This window comes from Tamandua tetradactyla, chromosome 11 (genome assembly GCF_023851605.1).
Source record: "Tamandua tetradactyla isolate mTamTet1 chromosome 11, mTamTet1.pri, whole genome shotgun sequence".
Classification (NCBI taxonomy): domain Eukaryota; kingdom Metazoa; phylum Chordata; class Mammalia; order Pilosa; family Myrmecophagidae; genus Tamandua; species Tamandua tetradactyla.
In genome coordinates, this window is record NC_135337.1 from 102,008,690 (window position 1) to 102,029,005 (window position 20,316).

The window sequence follows — 20,316 nt, forward strand, 5'->3', positions numbered from 1 at the left end:
GGAGTTGCTTGGGAAAGAGGCTGACTGGTATCCATAGAACGGGTCATCTTATCCACTTGATTATTAAAATCTTCCTCTGCTGAAGTCACCCTCTGGTGTGCATTCACATGGGACACAAATATCTTCATGTTTTTAGCCCACTCAGAAAGGTCTATCCACATACTTCTTCCCCAGACCTCTTTGTCACCAATTTTCCAATTATGGTCTTTCCAAGTCCCTGACCATCCAGCCAAACCATTAGCAACAGCCCATGAGTCAGTATACAAATGCACCTCTGGCCAGTTTTCCTTCCAAGCAAAATGAACAACCAGGTGCACTGCTCGAAGTTCTGCCCACTGGGAGGATTTCCCCTCACCATTGTCCTTCAAGGACACCCCAGAAAGGGGTTGTAATGCTGCAGCTGTCCACTTTCGGGTGGTACCTGCATATCGTGCTGAACCATCTGTAAACCAGGCCCGAGTTTTCTCTTCCTCAGTCAATTCACTGTAAGGAACTCCCCAAGAGGCCATAGCTCTGGTCTGGGAAAGAGAAGGTAATGTGGCAGCAGGAGTGGAAACCATGGGCATTTGTGCCACTTCTTCATGTAACTTAGTTGTGCCTTCAGGACCTGCTCTGGCTCTATCTCGTATATACCATTTCCACTTTACAATAGAGTGCTGCTGTGCATGCCCAACTTTATGGCTTGGTGGGTCAGACAACACCCAATTCATGATAGGCAACTCAGGTCTCATGGTAACTTGGTGGCCCATGGTTAAGCGTTCAGTCTCTACTAAGGCCCAGTAGCAGGCCAAAAGCTCTTTCTCAAAAGGAGAGTAGTTATCTGCAGCAGATGGTAAGGCTTTGCTCCAAAATCCTAAGTGTCTGCGTTGTGATTCTCCTACTGGGGCCTGCCAAAGGCTCCAGACAGCATCTCTATTTGCCACTGACACTTCCAGCACCGTTGGATCTGCTGGATCATATGGCCCAAGTGGCAGAGCAGCTTACACAGCAGCCTGGACCTGTCGCAGAGCCTCCTCTTGTTCAGGTCCCCACTCAAAATTAGCAGCTTTTCTGGTCACTCGATAAATGGGCCGGAGTAGCACACCCAAATGAGGAATATGTTGTCGCCAAAATCCAAAAAGACCAACTAGGCGTTGTGCCTCTTTTTTGGTTGTGGGAGGGGCCAGATGCAGCAATTTATCCTTCACCTTAGAAGGGATATCTCGACATGCCCCACACCACTGGACACCTAGAAATTTTACTGAGGTGGAAGGCTCCTGTATTTTTGTTGGATTTATCTCCCATCCTCTGACATGCAAATGCCTTACCAGTAAATCTAGAGTAGTTGCTACTTCTTGCTCACTAGGTCCAATCAACATGATATCATCAATATAATGGACCAGTGTGATGTCTTGTGGGAGGGAAAAACGATGAAGGTCTCTGCGAACAAGATTATGACATAGGACTGGAGAGTTGATATACCCCTGAGGTAGGACAGTGAAAGTATATTGCTGACCTTGCCAGCTGAAAGCAAACTGTTTCTGGTGGTCCTTACTAATAGCTATTGAGAAAAAAGCAATTGCCAGATCAATAGCTGCATACCAGGTACCAGGGGATGTATTGATTTGCTCAAGCAATGATGCTACATCTGGAACAGCAGCTGCAATTGGAGTTACCACCTGGTTGAGTTTACGATAATCCACTGTCATTCTCCAAGACCCATCTGTTTTCTGCACAGGCCAAATAGGAGAGTTGAATGGGGATGTGGTGGGAATCACCACCCCTGCATCTTTCAAGTCCTTAAGAGTGGCAGTAATCTCTGCAATCCCTCCAGGAATATGGTATTGCTTTTGATTTACTATTTTGCTTGGTAAGGGCAGTTCTAGTGGCTTCCACTTGGCCTTTCCCACCATAATAGCCCTCACTGCACGAGTTAGAGAACCAACGTGGGGATTCTTCCAGTTGCTCAGTATGTCTATGCCAATTATGCATTCCGGAACTGGGGAAATAACTACAGGATGGGTCCGGTGGCCCACTGGACCCACTGTGAGACGGACCTGAGCTAAAACTCCATTGATCACCTGGCCTCCATAAGCCCCCACTCTGACTGGTGGTCCAGAGTGACGTTTTGGGTCCCCTGGAATTAATGTCACTTCTGAACCAGTGTCTAATAATCCCCGAAATATCTGATCATTTCCTTTTCCCCAATGCACGGTTACCCTGGTAAAAGGCCCTCGGTCTCCTTGGGGAAGACTTAGAGGAAGGTTAACAGTATAAATTTGTGGCAGTGTAACAGGTTTCTTCCCCATAGGGACCTGGCCTCCCCTTCATTCAAGGGGCTCAGGGTCTGTAAACTGTTTCAAGTCTGGAAATTGGTTAAGGGGCCGTGACTCTGTGTTTTTGTAATTCAGGTTAGACTTCTGTTCCCTTGACCTAGAACTCTTTTGTTTATACAGCTCCAACAAGAATTTAGTAGGCTGCCCTTCTATTGTATTTCTAGGCACCCCATGATTTACTAGCCAATGCCACAAATCTCTGCGTGTCATATAATTTTGATGCCTCCTTTGAGTTTGTTGTCTATTATAATACCCACGTCTACCCTGTCTTTGGTGATTAAGTGCTGCCACCTGGCTTCTGCCAACTCGGGATCCTGTTATCCCCATTGTGTTTAAGGATTCCAGCTCAGTGACAGCAGTTCCTACAGTAATATCTGACCTACAGAGAAGTGCAACCACAGAGCTCTTGAGGGATGATGGTGCTAGTCTCACAAGTTTATTTCTCACTGTTCTGGTAAAAGGTGCATCCTCTGGACATTCCTGGGGTGTAAGAGCAGGCTTTGCATGATAAATCCACTCTAACATCCCAATCTCTCTAAGCCTCTGGATCCCCTCATCTACATTATACCAGGGCAGTTCTGGCATTTCAACCTCAGGTAATGTTGGCCACCTTTTGATCCATGTTTCAACCAACCACCCAAACAAGCTGTTAACACCTTTTCTAACTGCTCTAGCTATAACATTGAATGCAGAATCTCTGCTTAGTGGGCCCATATCAATAAATTCAGCCTGATCCTGCCTTATATTCCTCCCACCATTATCCCACACTCTTAAAATCCATTGCCACACATATTCCCCTGATTTCTGTCTATATAAATTGGAAAACTCACACAGTTCTTTTGGAGTATAACGTACCTCCTCATGTGTGATACTTTGTACCTCACCTTTAGGGACCTGTTGGGACTTTAGTCTAGTTATAGGTCTAGAAGAAATGAGGGGTGGTGGGGGTGGGTCATGAAAAGAATTAGAAATATCTTCCAAGCCATTTGCTTCAGGGCTTTCATTTGCAGTTTCATCTGGTGAAACAGGATTAATAACTCTAGGGCTAATCCCTTCAGGAGGAGGTTGGGTGGCCAATTCCTCAAGGCAGGCTGGAGGTGGGGTGGCTATGTCCTCAGGGCAGACTATTACAGGGTTATCTAAAGAAGGCTCAGCATGGTCTAGGGTTTCAACCTCACCCCCAACATCATTATCAATCCATATGTCACCATCCTATTTTTCAGGGTCCCACTCCTTTCCAATCAATGCCCTCACTTTAACGGCAGACACCATGCAAGACTGAGATTTCAGTTTACGTTGTAAAGTTGCTACTCTAACAATAAGATTCTGAGTCTGATTTTCAGAGATCTCAAGTCTACGGCTACAGGAAATAAAATTTTCCTTCAGGATACTCATAGAAACCTCTACATCTTTCAGACGGCACTTAAGCTTCTTGTTTGAAGCTTTAAGCCCATCCCTTTCACCCTTTAATGTAGACAGTGTATCTAACAACAACCAACCAACATCTCTATAACTCTTATTCCTACAAAACTCTGTAAAGGTGTCAAAAACATTATCCCCCAGAGTCTGGCTTCGTACAAGCGAAGCATTAGGAGAATTGAATGATGATATTTTGACTATCTCCTTTGCCAATTCAGTCCATGGATTGGGAGTGTCATTCTGATTACGGGAATCAGAGTCCTTAGTGTCTCTGAGCCCAGTCAGAGTAGAAAACCATTCATAAAAACCCATTTTTAAGATTCTGTTCCTTAAGAACCACCCCACTCCTGGTACCAAGATGTATTAGTTAGGGTTCTCTAGAGAAACAGAACCAACAGGGAACACTTGCAAATATAAAATTTATGAAAGTGTCTCACGTGACCGTAGGAATGCAGAGTCCAAAATCCACAGGGCAGGCTGCGAAGCCGATGACTCCAATGGATGGCCTGGACGAACTCCACAGGAGAGGCTCACCAGCCAAAGCAGGAATGGAACCTGTCTCCTCTGAGTCCACCTTAAAAGGCTTCCCATGATTGGATTTAGCATCACTAATTGCAGAAGACACTCCCCTTTGGCTGATTACAAATGGAATCAGCTGTGGATGTAGCTGACGTGATCATAACCTAATCCTATGAAATGTCCTCATTGCAACAGACAGGCCAGCGCTTGCCCTATCAGATGAACAGGTACCACAACTTGGCCAAGTCGACACCTGTCCCTAACCATGACAAGGAGTATTTGGGATCACTTACTGGCTCTAGACACAGATATTTGTTTTCCCAACTGAATTGTCATTGACTCACAAAGTCTCTACAGTCTATTATTTAGCAACCATCAAACTGTACAGTTTGGGATTCTAATCCACTACCAATTTGATGGGGTTCACTGAACCCTTAGTTTGGACTAGTATAATTATTCTCATTTTTAAATCAGACCTCAGGTCACTCATCTGTATTCCTTGGGTAAGTTTCTCCTTTGACCAGCGTCACTATTAACTATGTTAGGTTAAAATACAGAATCCAAACCCCAAATCTGAAAACCCATTCTACCCTCCCAACTATTGTCTCTTTAATGTAATTTTTAAAGGATCCAAAGTTGGAATTATTTCCAAAGAATCAGACTACATTGTTGGGTTCTTATTCAGCTCAGGTACTGGTCCTTTCACTCGGGTGTAGTGAGTCCAGACTTTCTCTGACATTCAGATGGCCATCTCAGTTGTCAACAGAACTTAATTGGGTCTTTCCTAATCCAGTTGGAGTTTGGACTCTTTTGATGATTTGATGAGGACCCAGCTGCTTGGTTGCTGTTGATGGACAGCAAATTCAAGGGAGATGTGGACCAGAAAACCACAGTGCTTGAGGGATAACAGAGTAGAAGAAAAGTAAGTACATAATTTTTAAGGAAGAAGTCCTTTAATTCTAAGGGAGGGAGATCTCTAGTTCTCCCAGGAAAAGGCAAGCCAAAAAGCATTTCATAAGGGGATATCCCTAATTCTTTCCTAGGAGCAGTTCTCATTCTTAGCAGAGCTATGGGTAGACACTTAGTTCAAGGTAATTTGGTTTCTAAGACCTGTTTGGGGAGACTTTTTTTTAAAAGTTCGATTCATTCTTTCCACTGTTCCTGAGGATGGTGGATGCTAGGGTGTACGGAAATCCCAAGAAATACTTAAGCTTCTCATAACACCTTGTAGTATGTGGGAGGAAAAGTGGCTACTATTGTTAAAATTGATATTTTCCCCATAATGGGGAACAATTTGTTCAAGGACAATTGTGGAAGTTCCTGATGCTGTAGCTGAGGCTAGAGGATATGCCTCTACCCATCCTGTTAAATAGTCTTTAAAACCAGGATATAGTCATCCTACTGGAGGCATCTCAGTGTAATCAACTTGAATGCTCTGAAATGATCTGAGGCCTAGTTCCCTTCACCCTTGTACCTATTTCCTTAGAATCTTTTTATTGACTTTTTGGCAAATTATGCATCATTCGCATGTTTGTTTAGATATAATGTAGAGGTTCACACACCCAAAATGTTTAAGAATCAGTTCACACATGGCCTGAACTCCCCAGTGACTTCCTTGATGTGAGATCGCTAATATTTCCTTCATTACTTGTTTATTCAACTTCTGCCTGCCTTCCAAAAGGACCCATCTCCCCTGACTATCTGAGCTTGTTTCCAATTGTTGCAGTTCCTTTACTTCCTTCTCAGACAACACAGGGACATCAAATTCTCTGGGAATGTAGGTATTAAGACCATTAACTTTGACATGGAGCAAAGGAAGCTCTGTTAGCCCTTTCATCTGCCAACTAACCTTTTGCCTCAAAAGTATGACCTTTCTGGTGTCAGCTTATGTGCACCACTGATATTTTCTTGGTAAGAGTAGATTAGTTAATACTTGTTATATTAATTCTCCATGGACCAATTCCTTCCCCTTGTTGCTAGTTAATCCCCCCTTTTCCTAAAATTTTCCAAATATTTGGACCAAAGGCATACTTAGAGTCAGTATGCACTGTACCATCTTTTCCTTACAATAATTTGAGGGTTTGGTTTAAAGCATACAATTCACAAGTTTGTGCTGACCAATCATTTGGGCAGTTGACTAGCTTTCCTTACTTCACAAGTTAACCCATCCACAATTGCATAGCCATTGTGCCTTTTTCCCTCCAGACTCTAGAAGATATATCTGTGAACATTTTTCCTTTAAGGAAACATTTCCCCCCTAAGATCCCCTAGGTCAGGCCAAACTCGGGTTTGATACTCAAGTCCAAACATTCATGTCCAAAGGACCATCTGGTCAGGGGCTTTCCAAAGAAAGGAGGCTGGGTTTAAGGTATTGTCTGTGATTAGAACCAAATAATCCTTTTCCATTAAGATTGCTTCATACTTCAGGATTTGGGAATCAGTCAGCTATCTCCCTGTCCTTTGGGATAAAATACTACTGACCAGATGAGGGGTGCTGACCACTAATGCTCCTCCAAAGGTCAGTTTCCTACTTTCCTCTACTAGGAGAGTGGTAGATTGCCACAACAGCCTGAATGCACTGACACCATCCCCTGGAGACAGGGTCCAAAATTTTAGAAAAAAAGGCTACAGGTCTCCTTTGGCCTCCTTTTGGGTTGGAAAGGCTTCTTAAAGGACGGGAACCAGTGCCTGTTTGAGCCCTTCTAAGTCTCCTACTTCCCCCTCCCTCTGTTCTAATTTGTCAGGCTTTTCCTCTAATAGTTTTTTTTGTACAGTCCTTTAGTATGAGAGGAATAAGATCCTATGCACAACCTACAATATTCCACTAATCCTAAGATCTTCCTTAGTTTCCTCTTCATTCAGGGAAGAGGAAATCCTACTATGGCCTAAATTCTCTCTGGATTTATTTTCTTTCTTCCTTCACTTATGAGATGGCCTAGGTATTTAACTTCCCTTTCTACAAGCTATAGTTTATTTTTTGATACCCTTAGTACTTAGTCTCCTACAAAGTTCAACTGGTCCTTTGTAGCCTGGACAATCACCTGTCTTTCTTTACCCAATATTAACATATCATCTACATACTATAAAAGGGTAATTTCAGATGGGATCAGAAATATTTCCAACACTTTTTCTAGTTCCTGCCCAAAGAGATTGGGGGATTCTGTGAAGCCCTGGGGGGGGGGGGGGACTGTCCACCTATATTGCTGCCTGCTTCCAATAAAGGGATTTTCCCACTTATAGGTGAACAAGTCCCTATCTCTGGGTCAAGGCAGGCCCAAAAAGAACACTTCAGATCTACTATACTGGACCATTTATGATGGTAGGGAATCCTGCTAAGAATAATATAAGGGTTAGGAACCACTGGATATCTACCTATCTTGAAAAAGTTGATTGATGACTCTCAGGTACTGTACCATCCTCCAACTGCTTCCTGGGATGAATGGGAATATTGAAAGGACAATATAGGTTTTCAAGAGCCCATCTCGAAAAAGACCTTCAATGATGGGCTGAAGTCCCTGTCTCCCCTTCAATGGGATGGGATACTGTTTTTGACAAACCACCTCCTCTTCCTTTTTCATTTTAATTTTGCTAGGGGAAACTTTCAACTCCCCCTGTTCCCCTCCCTTCCTCATTTTTCTTGGATGTCTTTCCCATCTTCCTTGGTAAGCAAGGGTAAGACAACTTCTATTTGGTGATCCCTTACCTCTAGGTTCAGTCCCATGGGTACTTTCAAACCTCCTCCCAACAAGTTACTCCCAGCTTCTGGAATGTACAGCAAGGGTTATAATTTGTTTATCTCCCCAACCGATATTAGTAGGTTTGAAAATGTGAACTTTTAATCCTTTTCCTTTTACCCCTGAAACTGTGAGGGAGCTACCAGAGAATTCAATTCCTTTTAGGTTGTTCACAGTACATCAAGCTGCCCTGGTGTCTCCCAAAAATGTAATTTCTTCCTGATATGGACTCTCTTTCAGATTTACTAAAGGATTCTGGTAGGCTCTTGAGATGAGGAGCCTCTGAACCCACTGATCATCAAAATTCATCAGAGGTATCACTCAACCTTCTTTCTTTAAACTCGGGCACTCCCTTTTGAAATGACCAGGTTTCCCAGAGTGATAACAGCCTGCTAAGTCCTCTGCTCTTCTTGCTCCTTTATCCCCTTTGGCACAGACTCTTTCTCTATCTCACCTCTGCCTGTCTCCTTCCTGTTTTATCTTTAGTCTCTTCTTGATCATGTGGTTGACCATGCTCATCATGACTTTAGTTTTCTTCTTCTGTCTTTCCTCTTCCCTTCTAACAAACACTTTCTGAGACTCTCTCAATAATTTTCCAGGGGTCCATCCACCCACCTATTTTCTGGGTACTTTTCTGAACGTTAGGCCAAGACCCTGTCACCTAGTTGACCTTTAGTATTCCTTGGGCCACAGAACTAGGGTCCATTCCTGAGTATTTCCTTGCCTGGCCCCTCAACTTTTGCAGATAAGCAGTGGGAGTCTCATCTTTTTGTTGGGCCACCTCAAAGGCCTTACTTACATTCTGAGATTTGGGTAAAGCCTATTTTATCCTTTATATAATGAGGTCTCTAAGATTCCTCATTTGTGCCCTGTCTTTCCGATCATTATTATTCCAATTGGGATCTACATTGGGAAACTTCTGCTTTGTTGCCATTACAGCACCTTTTCCAGGTGTGTGCTGCCTCTTCCATTCTTTCATAGCTGCCCTTCTCACCATTCCCTTTTCTTCTCCCATAAAGAGGATATTCAGGATAGACATAAATTCAGACCAGATATATAAGCTGGGCCCTAAAAATTGGTGCAGTTGTTCAGCTAGCCCTGCTGAATCATGCATTAATGATTTAATCTCTTTCTTGAAGTTCCTTACTTCTGTACTTATTGATGGGGTGTTTACATAACCACTTTGCCCTGGTCCAATAGGTACTTCTCTCAGAGGGTATAAGGACCCAACAGGTCTATGTTATTTCACCCTTTTTTCCTCAGGAGCCCCAGGAAATAGAAAAATCCATATATATCTTTACAGTTTTTCCAATCCCTTCCTCAACTGTTGGTGGGTTGTCATGGGTGGTGCAGTTGGCCCTGATTACCCCTCCCACTCCCTGGTGGGAATACAGGTTAGTTCCATTGGGCTTTCAGTATCCAATAGTCCCTGCCCTGGGGGAGAAGCACAGGGCAAGGGAAAGCTCAATAAAGGATCCCAGGCTTTAGTTTCTAAACATTTAGTCTCTGGTTCCAGGAAGATGGTGGAATAGGGTAGATGGAGTTCAATCTTGCTCCAAGGAACAGCTAGAGAAGGGATGGGAGGGTGACTGAAATGGTGAGTCTTCTGCACCACATAGGGTGGCCCTGGTTGCAAAAGCTGAGGAACTGAGAAGCAGAGAACTGTAGTCGTCTTGCTGGTGCAAGCAGCCTAATACAGAAGCCCATTGCCCTCAGGAGTGCACGGATCGGGAGACAGAGACTAAGAAGTAAGACAAGTGGTGGTCCTTGAATGTGCTACCCTCACCAGCACAGCCCGCTGACTCACCCCACACCACGCACACCTTAACCCCGTACCTGCCCCTACTCCCTGTGCTCCAAGCGCCTCTGCTCCACCAACCCCTCGTGCACATACCCGCCCTGCAACCCCACCCCAAGCACAGGACAGCCCATCTTCCAGACGCCAGCACAGTTTTGTCCCACCCCGTCGAGACTTACCTCCCAATCCCTGCCCCCTGCAGGCGGTCACCAGCACTTAAATGCTACTGGCACTTACCACCATACCAAGGCTACACCCGACCCCAGCCCATACAGTTGTGCAACCCCATGCCACCCCCCCTGAGCTCTGCGCACAGGCACATTAGGTTACCACACTCCCAGATCCACATATGTGTAAGGCCCCCAGCCACACCTCCCTGCTCTGGGGAAGTGCTGACCTGCACAACCAGACCACATCTGCCCCGGACCCATGCAGGCATAACACTGACCTGTTGCCTGAACTCTGCACATGCATACAAATGACCCTGTGCTCTAAACCAGGGCCCAGCCCCCAAGACGTGTACGCCTGCACAGCCACATCCTCTCCTGGTGCTGGGCACCCATCCTCACAGGCATTAGTGTAGCATCCCAAACCTGTGCCTGTTCCTGTGCTGCAAGAAATCACCACAAGTTTATGACCTGCCCTGTGCCCTACATCCTGCCCCACATCCATCCCGCAAATACAAGGCTTTAGACTACTGAAGGAAATCAACTTCCAAAGTAAAGCCATCAAAATATTTACATATTGTAAAGACAGCAGAAGATCATTAGACATATCATCATGCAGACAAATATAGCGCAGCCTAGCAGCCAAATTAAAACACCAGAGGAGACACAGACATTGGGACAACTAATCAAAGATGTTCATATAACTCTACTAAATAAAATAAATGAGGTGGCTAATGACATAAAGGAGATTAAGAAGACACTACAAGAGCATAAAGAGGAATTTGAAAGTATAAACAGAAAAATAGCAGATATCACAGAGATTAAAAACTCTGTTGACCAAATAAAAAACATACTAGAGGCACACAACTGCAGATTTGAAGAGATAGAAGAAGAATAAGGGAACTAGAGGACAGAACAACTGATTTTGAACACTCAAAACAGCAAATGGCAAAAAAGATGGAAAAAAATGGAATTGGATCTCAGGGAAATGTTGGACAAAACAAAGCACTGAAATATAAGTATCATTGGTGTCCCAAAAGGAGAAGAGAAGAGTAAAGGGATAGGAAGATTAGTTAAGGATATAATGGGGGAAAAACATCTCAATCCTTATAAAAGACATAAATATGCAAGTAAAAGAAGCTCAACAAACTCCAAATAGAATAAATCCAAACAGGCTTTCCTTCCACATACTAATCAGTCTGTAAATGTTGAAGAGAAGCAGAAAATTCTGAATACAGCAAGAGAAAAACAATCTCCTACATACAAGGGAAACCAAATATGACTGAATTCAGACTACTCAAGTGGCACCCTGGAGGCAAGAAGGCAGTGGCATGATATATTTAAGATTCTGAAAGAGAAAGACTTCCAGCCAAGAATTCTGTACCCAGCCCAAAGTGCCCTTCAAAAGTGAGGGAGAGATTAAAATTTCACAGATAAGCAAATCCTGAAAGAATTTGTCAACAAGAGATAGGCCCCACAAAAAGTGCATTCTACCAGTTGAAAAAAAAGACAGGAGAAGGAGATCTGGAGGAAGGCAGAGAATTGAAGAGTACCAGCAAGGGTAACTTAAAGGATAAAAAGAGAAAGAGGGAAAAGAATATATAGATCTGACAAACAACATCCAAAAGATAAGATGTTGAATTTAAGAAATGCCTTTTCAGTAATAACTTTGAATGATAATGGACTAAACTTATCAGTTAAAAGATCCAGATTGGCAGAATGGACTAAGAAGTACAAGCCAGCTATGTGCTGCTTACAAGAGACTCATCTAGACACAAGGATACAAATAGATTGAAAGTAAAAGGATGGAAAAAGATGTTTCATGCAAGTTGTAACCTAAAGAAAGCAGGGATAGATATACTAATATTGGCAAAATAAATTTTAAATATAAAGACATCATAAGAGACAAAAAAGGACACTATATATTAATTAAAGGGACTGTTCTGGTTTGAAAAGTTTTATGTACTCTAGAACAGCCATGTTTTAATCCTAATCAGCCTTGTGGGAGCAATGGCTTCTTCTAATCCCTATTCAGTAATGTATGTTTGAAACTTTAATTAGATCATCTCCCTGCAGATGTGACTCAATCAAGAGTGGTTGTGAAGCTGGATTAGGTGGAGATGTGTCTCCACCCTCGGGTGGGTCTGGATAACTTTACTAGAATTCTATAAAAGAAGAAACATTTTGGAGAATGCAAGAGATTCAGAGAGAGCAGAAAGATGCAGCCATGAGAAACAGAGTCCACCAGTCAGCGACTTTTGGAGATGAAGGAAAACACCTCTCAGGGAGCTGGAGAGGAAGCTAGCAGATGACACCGTCTTTGCCATTTGCATTCCAGCATTCTAGCATTCCAGCAGCTAACAAACTAAAACACCAATAAACACATCCTAACCAAACAGAAAATCTAACCTCTCCTTATCTCTTGTCCCTTCTGCCATTATTTACCCCAGTGTCGCTATGTACTATTGATGTTTTCCTGTTAAACAGCCCATAGCAGCAATAGCAGTTGTCCCCCATACCCAAATTTATACACTCTTTGTACAAGACTCATGCCTTTGCAGCAGTTCATGCAAGAACTTATTTATATTTGTAGTGTTAATCAGTGGGACACATAGGCCTGCACAACCCCTTTCAATCATGTTCATCTTCAATATGGTAATATTACTTCTAGACCCACTAGAGAACCGCCTTCACTTCTATCTATTCCCTTATATTGTAGTTCAACCTCATTAGCTAACAGCTCACACATCTCTAGCTTTTGTGTATCTCTAAGTCCCCTATATTCTATATTATAAGCCTCTGATTTTATCTTTGCCATGGTCATAAAAGTGGAATCATGCAGTATCTGTCCTTTTGTGTCTGGCTTATTTCACTCAGCATTATATCCTTAAGGCTCATCCATCTTGTCGTGTGCTTCAGGACATCATTTTATCTTACTGTTGTATAATATTCCATCATACGTCTATACCACATTTTGTTAATCCACTCATCTTTTGATGGGTGCTTGAATTGTTTCCATCTTTTGGCAATTGTGAATAATTCTACTATGAATATCGGTGTGCAAATATCTGTTTGTGTCACTGCCTTCAGCTCTTCTAGGTATATACCAAGCAGTAGTATTGCTGGGTCATAGGGCAACTTGATATCTAGTTTTCTAAGGAACCACAAACTGTCTTCAATAGTGGCTATACCATTTTACATCCCCACAAGCAGTGCATAAATGTTCCAGTTTCTCCACATCCTCTCCAACGTTTGTAGTTTCCTTTTTAATAGCAGACATTTGTATAGGTATGGGGTGGTATCTCATTGTAGCCTTGATCTATATTTCCCCTATAGCCAATGAAAATGAGAAGCTCTTCATGTGCTTTTGAGCCATCTGTATTTGCTCTTCAGAAAATATGCCTATTCATATCTTTAGCACATTTTATAATTAGGTTTGTTCTTTTGTTGTTGAATTGTATACAGGATATCAAACCTTTATCTGATGTGTGATTTCCAAATATTTTCTCCCTTTGAGTTGGTTGCCTCTTCAACTTTTTAACAAAGTCTTTTGAGTCTCTTCAATTCCCATTTATCTATGTTATCTTTTGTTGCTTGTGCTTTGTATGTAAAGTTTAGGAAGCTACCTCCTATTTCTAGGTCCTGAAGATGTTTCCCTACATTTTCTTCTAGAAACTTTATGGTAGTATGTTAAGATTTGTCAATAAAAATATTTTTTAAAAAGTCTACATAAGTAGTTAAAAATGAAGCTGTCTAAAGAAATTATATGTGTTTGAATTGTTACCATTTTTAAGATGACTGATTTCACTTGTAGCTTAAGATGGAGATTATATTAGTGCTGTCAAGATCAAGTTAATGCAGATAAAGTACTTAACTTTTTTCAAAACTTTGTGAGTCATGTGGTATCTGAGGACATTGAAATAGCTTCTGTCTGTCAGTTTTCTTGCCCTTTCCAGAACTTGATACTTCTCACTGGTCTCTGACCACAAATTCTCAGTGTGTTTAAGATTACATTTCCCCAAAGTCCCATGAGCTGCAGCTGCCCCAGGTCGTGTCATTCCCCTTGGCTTCCTTCTCAGTTGATTGCAGCAGTTCTTCACTCAAGGCTCCTGGAAAGCAAGGGCTCCACTGGACAGCTCCATCACACTGCACTGACATATTCATGGGAGCAGCTAGGTCTGAGCAGAATAAGCTTCTCTATGGCCTTTTTAGAAAAATTTTGTGTTTGGGAATCAGATAGTCAATGGAATAGAGAAGTGAAATTATATGATTAGTGGACTTCCTTCATGTGGATGACTCTATCCACATTCAAGGAATAGGACAGAGATTTTTAAATCAGCCATACTCACACCTGGATTCTAGGAATTACACATGAACATCAAATAGATTTATTTATTGTAAAACTAAAAAAATTATTTACAATGATACAGGTGAACTTGGTAAAAACTCATACATTACCATAGAGTAAAATGAGAAGCAAAATATTCTCTCACTGCAGACCACTAGTCTTCATGACTCCCTTCAGCACTGGCATTCTGTTTCTTCTGAAACATTCCAGAAACATCCTATGTATATGCAGAGACACAAGCATGCAAACTCTTGTTTTGTTTCGATGTTTTCACACCAATGGGACATGGTATATGCAGTATTCTGCACTTCTTAATTTAAATAATCTGGACATAGTTGCATATCTTCTTTGCAGGACCAGCTTACTTATTTTTAAGCATTTTTTGCCTCTTTAACCAAGCTTGAATGAGATATAACATTGGCTGTCTTGAAGAACCAGTGATGTAATTCTTTAATTTTTATGAATTTTTAAAATTTATAATTATAAAAGGATTTTTAGCTGATTCCCATGATTGCCCATGAAACTGACACAATGAATACTATATCATAGGTAATTACAGAAAGGTTGATAAAAATGAAGGTCTCCTGGCACTTGGAAATAATGCAAAAAGCAATCTGTTGGATCAATATATCCCAGAATTTACACTTGGAATCTGTAATGTCTGGGTGTGGGTGTGAACAGTCCTCATGGGCAATATCAACACCTCCCAAATTTAGCTTCTAATGTCAAGACCAATGATGTCTCACACACACACCAAGTGGGTAGGAAAAGACTTACTCATCTTCTACTGAGTCTTTCAGGGGAGAGCTGGTGACTCTCAAGCAGACCCAATGTTGACATGGGACTGAGAGGTGACAGGACTGGGGTTTATGGTGGTTATGGTGTGAGTGTGGGGTGAAGATTCTTGTGGCAGCAGGGTCCTGGGCAGTTTGGTCTCCTGCCTGCACCAAAGGGGGAGCACCCAGATTTTCTTATCAATTTCCAAGGATACGTTACTATGCAGCATCAAAATTATGTCAGAGTCCTTATTACAACTACTTTCCAATTGCACATATCATGTGCAAGGAAGAACAAATCATGTACAAAAAGACTTCTAGATAGCTGATCATTCATCTATGACCAAATGGATTATAAGACATTTTGTAATAGATCCAACAGAGAAATAAGGTACAATTTTTTCTGTAAATATACTGTTGTGTGTATACAAATATGTTCTATTATCCAAATTATAAAATGAAACCTCTCCCAACTCATAGTCCAGAAAAATTCCAATCCATCTGTAGTTCACTGAACCCAACATGTCAAATGTACTAGTCCAGAGGTGAACTTTCCAGCATCCATTGTTTGGAGATGGTGATATCAGAGTATTGGTGTGGAAAGATTCTCTACAAACACCTAAGGCCAATTCACCTGTGCCTCTCACTTCTACTTGCCAAAAATGTTTTCCGGCATCAAACCCCTCTCAACTCCGGACAGCCTGGTAACAAGTAAATGCCTTGGCGTGATGAAGACATTTTGGTTCCATCTTTCAAAAAATGGCAGTTTTTCTATCTTCTAAGATGATAAGATTTGGGGGGGTAGTTTCAGGATCTAGTGTCAAATCTGCCTTAAATATGTTCATCATTGTATGCAGACTAAACTATTGCAGAGGGAGATTAAAACTCTCTTTCTGTAATTCATATGAAAAAACTTTTGGGGATTTTAGGTTTCCATGCCTGTTGTGGATACTTTCAATACCTCTCTGCAAATCCATGATTGCCTGTACATACTTCCCTGTCATTTCACTCAACAGATTTTTCAGTGTGGATAGATAGTATGAAATTTCGCCTTGGTTTTCAGTTAGCTTATCTTCAACATTCTTCTCTTCACTTACAAGCCTGCTATGAATTGCTCCCTGCTTCTTTTCTAGGAAACACTTAAGTTGTTCAAATTCAGAGTTTAATTCCCCCCTCCAATTTCCCATGTCCCCTTTCAATTTACATGATTTCATGAGTTGAATTGTACTATCCTTTTCAGCATCTTCAACGTTCCTCTTCAGAGCTTTAATGTAGCTTTTGAGCTTTTTCTTGTAACTGGTTGCAGCTTGCTCAAGGGGCATCAGGTGGTGATTCTGGTGGTCAGAGAAGACTCTGCACTGGGAACATAACAGCTCCAGGTCCTGCTCAGATAACAGGCTCAGGACCTGGTTGTGTTTCTCACACAAGGATTTCTCTTCTGAGGTTTCCTCTTGCTCATCCTGGGAGGAATATGAGTCACAATTCTTGTCATGTGGGATAATTGGGTGTTCCTCTTGAAGTTCCTACTGTGGCAGTGGTGGAGGCAGATGGGACAGGGGAAGATGTCCTGAAGCTCTTCCCAGCACCGGTGAATGCAGGAGCCACAGAAGTTGTGGCCACAGTCAATGGTCACTGGGTCTTTCAGGAAATCCAGGCAGATGGGGCAGGTGGCCTCTGCTTGCAGGTCAGGCAAGGAGGCTGCAATGGTCGTTGTGCAGTGAGGGTTTTCTGTTGGAGGAAACTCCATTCAGGAGGGTCTGGTTATCTAGAAGCTGTGAAAATGAGAAGCAGATGATTTCTCAGTGTTTTCTCTTTCCTGTATGGCAGAAAAAACAATATTTTAAAGGTTAACATTTTTTGCAGTATGTTTTCACCCCATTTCACCCAAACCAGCTTCTCAGTATCTCTTCTTTGGGCCCCTAGGTTTCTTTTTAGTCTCCTGATTCTCCTCCTCCTCCTCAAAGCTATTCCAAACATGTCTCCTATCCCTTCACCATTCTTGAATCCACTCCCCAAATAAATGAAAATCTCCCAAATTGAGGTAAATTGAGAGCATGGTTAAACTAAGACAGACATTCTGGTTCCATCTGCTTCTGTGTCATCAACGTTAATACCCAGGCCTCATCAGATGTTCCTTTTGTATAGGGTAGAGGGGTTTGTCCTCCCACACTTTCAGCAATGCAGGAAAACAACAATAGAAAACTACCGTCACTTTCCATTTTAGTTTTGTGTCAGTATAAACATGAAAACAGATAAACCACCAGGATCATTTTCTTTAAATAATAATTATTAGATGTGGCACAGTTTGAAGAATTTATGAAGTGTATTTACATTTCACTTCTTTGCTCTTTATGTTCAATTTTAGATTTGCTGATTATTCCCAACACTCTACACAGAATTTGATTAGAGTTGGAAAAACTTTCTTTCAAGACTTCGAAACTTATAAAATCCTGTGATTTTCACTGAAACAAAATTCCACATAGATGACTGCAAGGTACAAACTGAATTGTATTTACATATAAAAGTTTATAAATTTTATAAAAATATAGAAAATATAAAAATATTTCTCTTTTATATATGCACATACAAAATGCACGTATGAAAATATAAAATATAAAAAAATATTTCCCTTTCATTAGTAGCACAATCATATGCAAAAGTTTAAATAGAGAGTGCATTGGTGAGAAATGGAGATGAAGCAGAAATGAACCCGCGGCTAGCACAGGATAAGCGCACACAGCACACTGCCTCACTCTCATACTTCCCTCACACCCAGGCAAGCGAAGACACGTGAGTCTCAGGGCCCCCCTCCTCACACCAGCCTCCCGCTGCACCCACTGCTGGCTAGGCAGTCTCTCCAAGACTCACCACCCACCACCCTTCATCTGCAAGCCCCGGCCTCCCTGAGCACCTCGATCCCCTTCCCACCCTGATGGGCTGTGATGAGCCCCTCGCAGATCTGCTTGGTCCTCGGGCTCTGGCCCCTGGACCTGAGACCCTGCGTGGGTCTCACCTGTGCTCAGGAGGTGGCTGTCTCCATGCGGGAGCTGTCCTTGGTGCTGGCGGCGCTGCCGGGACCACCCACAGGAGAACTGGGGTCCCTCCATTCTGTGCAGGGTAGACTGTCTTCCTCGCTGCGGGGGAGAAGACGAGCCCAACACAAGGCCCAGGCTCTCGGAACTGTTCGCACACAGCCGGCGCAGGCTCGGAGCTCTGCAGGAAGCTTCTTTCCTTCATCTCATTGGCAGAATCAAGACACAATCAACCTCCTCCCTTCGTCCTATTGGACAGAATCAGGAGCAATCAGCCTCTTTCCTTCAACCCATTGGACAGAATCAGGAGCAATCAGCCTCTCCTTCATCCCACTGGGCAGAATCTAGAGCAAACAGCCTCTTTCCTTCATCCCATTGGATAGAATCAGAAGCAATCAGTCCCTTTTCTTTGTCCCATTGGACAGAATCAAGATGTAATTAAAAAAAAGAAAAGGAAAAGATATGATCAGCACCCGGAAATGACAGGCTCCCGATGACGTCCTCCATCTACCTCTCTGACTGCATCATCTGCATCTTGAGCGTTGCCACCTACGCCTCCACTGAAGTTTTCTCTAATTTAATCAGTGACCTAATCCCAATTCCTTAAAGACTTTGTAAAGTCCTCCCTTTATTTTTCTCAAGCATTAAAGACCAGTGACTTTGGTAGCCATTCTTGGCTTGCTTCTTTTCAGGCTCTTTAAATTCTGTCAGGTACTTAGAGGTGAATTTTAAAGAGCTGGTCTATTGCTTAATGTTTTGGATTCACAAACTCATTTTAGTAGATCTCAACTCCCTCACCCAACCAAGCAGCAGACAAGCTTCTCTCTTCCTGTGATTATACTGGAGGTGGGGCTTTTGTAGGAATATTGAATGGGGCAGGGTGGTTTGATGACTGGTCAGTGCCAGTGTAGACATAGGAGCTTCCTTAGGTGGGATGTGTGAGAACGTCTGCTTATGGGGAGCCCAGACATGTAGTGTAAATAAGCCCACCTACTGACACTGCATTTTTCAAAAACTCACTCATAGCACAGGGTTTCAGCAATTATTCAAATAATGACAACACCTGAGTCTCCTCCAGCTTTGTATGGCTATATGGTAAATATAATGAATTCTTTTTGTCAAATTTGTATATTATTCACTTATCCACATTATTACCTCTGATACTTTATTTTAAATTTGTTTTATAAGAGGATATCTCATTCCCTGAATTACTGTGTTGTGTACACTGTGCCAAAAGCTTCACAAAACCTCCAGTTGCATCTTTACAATAGATCTCTAGTTAGTGATTTTATCTCACATTATGGAAGTGAAAAGTGACACTTAGAATGGGTAACTTACACAAACTCACAGGTTCATTTAATCGTTTCTCTCTTCCAGTAGCATCCTCTATATCCCTCCACATTGCTATCAAAGCACCTAGCAAATGTGATGGTATTATCAATTGATATGGTAAATAAATATCTGAGATTATACTAAGAATAACTATTATACTAAGAGTAACTAAGACTAACCATAAAGTAGCAATGTGGTGATAAGATACTCATACCAGCAACATTTATATGAGAATTGAAATTGTCTCAATGAGTAAGATAAAACTGCATTAGGTCATATTGCACCTCAGACAATGAATTTGAGTTTGTGACTTGAATATTCTAAACTTCATCTCTGTAAATGTAAAACTGGATCACAGTTTCCATTGCACAAGGAAATTGTGAGGATTTAGCTGAGAGCACGTTTGTGAACTACTGAGGAAAGTCATGAGGGAATAGGAGTTTTAGTTGCTTATTTAAGTTCCCAATAAAAGATATCAAAGAAACCCCTCATTCTCTGATGAAAGAAAGCACATTAGGTACTGTTGGCCATTCCAATCTTCCTTACAACCTGCTATATTTGATTTTTGTGGCCAACCCTCTTCTCATGGTCCTTTTATCACCCCAGTCATACCTGAAAGTCTTCAGCCTTTAAACATTCTTCTTTAGCTCTAGCCAAAAATGGTAGAATGCTCTGAAATATTTCCACAGACTGCCAATCTACAGTCTCTCCCTCGATGTCAACTATCACCATGCTTTTAAAATCATCAGTATACTAATGTCTCCAAGCTAGAATGTCACTTGAGTTTCAGACTGACTGACAAATACCGTGTCTTTATAACATCTCCATCTAAACATATAGGACCTATCTCCAAGCTTCAAAGGTCCTAAAAAATAT

General features: G+C 42.0%; 1 long non-coding RNA gene across 4 annotated transcripts in view; it reads left to right on the top strand.

Moving 5' to 3' along the window:
• The window catches only part of LOC143650890 (uncharacterized), a 148,267-nt gene that overhangs the window by 72,225 nt on the left and 55,726 nt on the right, over nucleotides 1-20,316 (top strand). Inside the window, exons 13-14 of one of the 4 annotated variants that reach the window (XR_013159732.1) lie at nucleotides 5,047-5,175; nucleotides 8,228-8,351. The exons of 2 other annotated variants lie outside the window; for them this stretch is intronic. This is a non-coding gene — a long non-coding RNA (uncharacterized LOC143650890). Of the gene's footprint in view, nucleotides 1-5,046; nucleotides 5,176-8,227; nucleotides 8,352-20,316 lie in introns of those variants that run through there. One more of the 4 variants, XR_013159737.1, reaches the window with a different exon arrangement.